The sequence below is a fragment of the Rhinopithecus bieti genome, unplaced genomic scaffold (assembly GCF_001698545.2).
Source record: "Rhinopithecus bieti isolate Rb0 unplaced genomic scaffold, ASM169854v2 scaffold_13207, whole genome shotgun sequence".
NCBI classification, from domain to species: Eukaryota; Metazoa; Chordata; class Mammalia; order Primates; family Cercopithecidae; genus Rhinopithecus; species Rhinopithecus bieti.
This window is the reverse complement of record NW_016807866.1, coordinates 401912-407214: the sequence shown is the minus strand read 5'-3', so window position 1 is coordinate 407214 and position 5303 is coordinate 401912. Positions and strand designations below refer to the sequence as shown.

Genomic DNA, 5303 nt, shown 5'->3' with positions numbered 1-5303 from the left:
CTGCTCCATGTGATATATGCTGGACTAGACCACATCAGATGACTGACTTGAGATCATTATGTCTGGGGACTCAGTTCTCGCTGTTGCTTGCACTCTGATTCTCCTTCGTATCCTCTCCTTCTGTTTGTGTCATCCTCACATCATCAGTCTGGAAGAATAGCTGTACTTCCACGGCTGTGCAGAGCTCCTAGTGGCAACAAAGCTGGGATGCCAGCCCTTCTAAAGGCTCAGTTCCAGAGCTGCAAAGCATCACTTCCACTGAATTCTAGTGTTTATAAAGTAACCTGGTTTATTCAGGATCAATCGAAGGTGCGAGAGCTACACCAGGGCATGAATTTTGGGAGGCATAATTCTTTGAGAATTTTGGAATTTTTTTTTAAAGAAAATGTTGTTGCCTACATAAAATAGTAGACTGNCATCTTTCTATATGTGGAATTGCCTCACGTGATTACGAAGTCTGGGAAGTCTTAAAATCTGCAGGGGGACTATGAAGCCTGAATCCTGGAGAGCTGGTAGTGCAGATAAAGGCTGAAGGCAGTCTGTTGGAGAAGTTCCTCTTGCTCAGGGAGGCTGATCTTTTCATTCAGTTCAAGCCTTTAATGTGTTGGATGAGGCCCACCAACATTATGGAAGGCAATCTACTTTACCTAAAGTTCACTGATTTAAATGTTAATCTCATCTCAAAACGCGCTCTGAGTTGACACATGAAATTACCCATCACAGTCAGCAAAGCTTGCAGTCAGGAAGAAGAGCTAGATACAGAGAAGGGAAAACATGAATGAGGGCCGGAATCTGCCAGCACTTCAGCCTCTATCCCTTGTTGCCCTAACAATAATGGTCTTTGAAGAGTCAATGGCTACCGTTCACTTCTGCCTTCCAAATCTTGCTCAGGTTTCCCAGAAGATAATTCTGGGAATCATAGTGCTAGTAGACCAGTTGGCATGCATAAAACTACGTAGTCAACCCATTGTTAACTTGGCACCATATATACCTTTTTAACCTATATTTAACTTTCTAACATGTTGCAACCACCCCTCAAGCAACCTCACACCTGCTAACCTTCTTGCCCCAAAAGGATACAAAGTCTCATGTGTCATCTAATCCATCTCTGGGTGATGTTATTACCCTTTAAGCTGCATCACACTTTTCCTTTGATATCTTGTCACCTGAATACTGAGGTATAACCAACTATTAGTACATCTGATGATCAATACTAGCTTAATGGGAGAAGGGGAAGAAAGGAACATAATTGGTTAATATATACACAAATATTCATATGAAAGTAAGAAAAACAATAGTCAAAATTACCAGTCTTTGTTTTTATAACTGGACAGACAGGCTTAACTGGTGTCATCATTGCCTTCTTCCTCTGCCCATTCCTGCTGGTCATCGTTCTTTCCTCGTGGGATAACTAAAAGTTTCATTCCTTATTATATAATATGATATAACTAGCTATAACTTCCCTGCCAAGTGTTGTCCCCAAGCTGGTGTCATAACTAAGTTTCCCAAAGGTTATTCAACTGTTCTATCGGACCAGTGGCTGATTGGGAGCATGGTAAAACTAGTCAATACTATACATGTGAGCTTATTGTCATATTTTATTTGATAGAATATGATCTCCTGGTTTGGACACAAGGCTGTGTGTGACACTTTGATAATTAATGAGGCCTTCTCTGAGTCTACAAGAACTGATTTTGGCAGGAGCATTGTGGGCAGGGAAGGCACATTTACATGCAGAGTAAGTGTCTTTTCCAGTGAGAACAAACCACTGCCCTTCCATGGTGCCTCCAGATGACTAGAGGATTCTCTCAGGTAGTGAAGTTACATCGCAGATTCAGGGATGGGCTCTGCTGCTGGCAGATTGAGCACTCAGCAGTGGCTGGATCAGATCCACCTTATTGAGTCCATATATAACCTTCAACTCTACCACCATGGCCAATTGATTAATGAGGTTGTTGGGCAAGAAGTGGGATGACGTGGAAAACAGCCAAATGGATATCCGTATACTAGGTCATCTTGTCCATGTTATTAATAAGATCCTCCTCTGCTGAGATAACTCTTCAGTGAACAGTCACATGGAATCTGAACATTTTTACACTGTGGGCATTCAGAGAACTCCATTTATATTCTCTTTCTCAATAATTATTTTGTTGTCATTTTTTCTAATCATGTTTTTCCTCCCACAGACTCTGCCCAATCAGTCAAATATTAAGCTACTTCCCATAAATCAGTGTAGATCTCTACCTGCTGGGAGGATTTCACTTCCTATTGTCCCTCACAGCCACACCTGGTGGAATGTGGTGCTATTGTTGTCTATTTCTGAGTGATGCTTGCATATCATGCAGAACCATCTAAATCAGGCCTAACATTTCCTTTTCAGTCAACTGATTATGAGGAACTCGCCACAAGACCACTTCTATTGTTACATGAGAACCACCCACTACGTTTAGTAGCTTAAAAGAATAACAATTTTATTTGATTGCTATTCTGTGGGTCAGGAATTCACAAGGTGCATAGTGGGAACAGCTTGCCTCTGCTCCATGTGATATATGCTGGACTAGACCACATCAGATGACTGACTTGAGATCATTATGTCTGGGGACTCAGTTCTCGCTGTTGCTTGCACTCTGATTCTCCTTCGTATCCTCTCCTTCTGTTTGTGTCATCCTCACATCATCAGTCTGGAAGAATAGCTGTACTTCCACGGCTGTGCAGAGCTCCTAGCGGCAACAAAGCTGGGATGCCAGCCCTTCTAAAGGCTCAGTTCCAGAGCTGCAAAGCATCACTTCCACTGAATTCTAGTGTTTATAAAGTAACCTGGTTTATTCAGGATCAATCGAAGGTGCGAGAGCTACACCAGGGCATGAATTTTGGGAGGCATAATTCTTTGAGAATTTTTGGAATTTTTTTTTAAAGAAAATGTTGTTGCCTACATAAAAATAGTAGACTGGGCCAGGCACGGTGGCTCACGCCTGTAATCCCAGCATTTTGGGAGGCCAAGGTGGGCAGATCACAAGGTCAGGAGTTTGAGATCGGCCTGGCCAACATGGTGAAACCCCGTCTCTACTAAAAATACAAAATTAGCCAGGTGTGGTGGTGGACGCCTGTAATCCCAGCTACTTGGGAGGCTGAGGCAGGAGAATCACTTGAAACTGGTAGGTGGAGGTTGCAGTGAGACTAGATCATGCCACTGCATTCCAGCCTGGGCAACAAGAGCGAAACTGTCTCAAAAAAAAAAAAAAAAAAAAAAAAAAAAAAATCATAGCCCCATAGCTCTATAATCTATAATTTACATACAGAGGGATAATGTTTATAGCAATATTCAGGGTTTCTCCTAACATCATAGAAATACATTGATAGTGATAGCTCTTGAGTGAAAGGCAAATTCATTCTCTTGTTTCTCTGTTGGAAATACTACAGGAATAGTAAATGAAATGTCCCCAGCCGTGGTCAACATATTTATTTTTCGTGCACTGCTCATTGGCTGTTATCAAACCTTTAGAATAAACTTGTTTAGCAAGTTTATTGGGCATTGCTTGGTGTCCCAAATTGCTAGCTGATATTTTAAAATCTGATCTCATGTGTTTTTCTTTCTCATCACCACTTGTGATCCTGTAGCTCTTTGGCCATTTAAACTAAGCCACAAATCTCAGGCTGTCAGTGAAGGGAAGACCAAAAAGAACACAGCGTGAACGAAGAGTCAAATCCTTAGCTTTTTGTTCTAAAATGAGCTTTTATAATTCTTAATAGAGTGATAGCATTTTGTATTTGTAAAATCTGAACTTTTTAGGGAAGAAAATATGTGGGGCTTTAAGGCAGTTATTGCTTGGAGGATAAGAATATAGAACTTATATCTTAAACAACAGAATAGAAGGAGATGTGAGATTACTAAGAGCAGTTTCCCTCCAAAAAGACTAAGTACAGTCACTTCGGAAAACTGTTCGGCAGTTTGTAATGAAGTGAAACATTCATCTACCCTTTGACCCAGCAAGTTTACACCTTGTCTAGGGACACATAGTGCTAGTACATCAATTTACCCAAGAGAAATAAAAATATATGTCTGAAAGTATTTGTATGTAAACATTCATAGCAATTTTATTCATAGTAGGAAAAAATTGGGAATAATCTAAATGTATGTTAGGTGACTAGATAAACAAGCTGTAAAATTTTCATATGGATTTTAAAGATGTGACTTACTTAACAGAAGAGAAGGTATATGAAATTCTTGAATTATGTAGAGAAAGAGGATTATTCCCCTTTAATTTGTGTTACTGGAAGGGTTTTTTCTAGCACTGAGGCATTGGTACAGAGCTTCCGGAAAGTTAACACACCAAGGAAGAACTGAAGTCTCTTCAAGCAAAGGATGAGGACAAGGATGAAAATGAAAATGAAAAAGCTGCATCTTCTGCTGCTGCTATGGAAGAAGACTCAGAAGCATCTTCCTCAAGGACAGGTGATAGCTCACAGGGAGACAACAATTTGCAAAAATTAGGCCCTGATCACGCGTCTGTGGATATTGATGCCATTAATAAGGTCTACACCAGATTGCTCTCTAGTGAAAAAATTGAAACAGCCTTTCTCAATGCACTTGTATATTTGTCACCTAATGTGGAACGTGACTTGATGTATCACACCGTATACTCTCAAGATCCTAATTATCTGAATTTGTTCATTATTGTAATGGAGAATAGAAATCTCCACAGTCCTGAATATCTGGAAATGGCTTTGCCATTATTTTGCAAAGCAATGAGCAAGCTACCCCTTGCCCCCCAAGGAAAACTGATCAGACTGTGGTCTAAATACAATGCAGACCAGATTCGGAGAATGATGGAGACATATCAGCAACTTATTACTTACAAAGTCATAAGCAATGAATTTAACAGTTGAAATCTAGTGAATGACGATGATGCCATTGTTGCTGCTTCAAAGTGCTTGAAAATGGTTCACTATGCAAATGTAGTGGGAGGGGAAGTGGACACAAACCACAATGAGGAAGATGATGAAGAGTCCATCCCTGAGTCCAGTGAGCTGACATTTCAGGAGCTCTTGGGAGAAGAAAGAAGAAACAAGAAAGGTCCTTGAGTGGACCCTCTGGAAACTGAACTTGGTGTTAAAACCCTGGATTGTCAAAAATCACTTATCCCTTTTGAAGAGTTTATTAATGAATCACTGAAGGAGGTTCTAGAAATAAAGATTATACTGTTTTCAAAGTAGAAGCAGAGAACAAATTCTCTTTTATGACATGTCCCTTTATAGTATATGCTGTCACAAAGAATCTGGGATTTTATATATATATATATATA

At 40.1% G+C, this 5303-nt stretch overlaps 1 pseudogene; it reads left to right on the top strand.

Moving 5' to 3' along the window:
- The first annotated feature begins 4173 nt into the window (after window positions 1–4173).
- The window catches only part of LOC108536814 (ubiquitin-protein ligase E3A pseudogene), a 3947-nt pseudogene continuing 2817 nt past the window's right edge, over window positions 4174–5303 (top strand).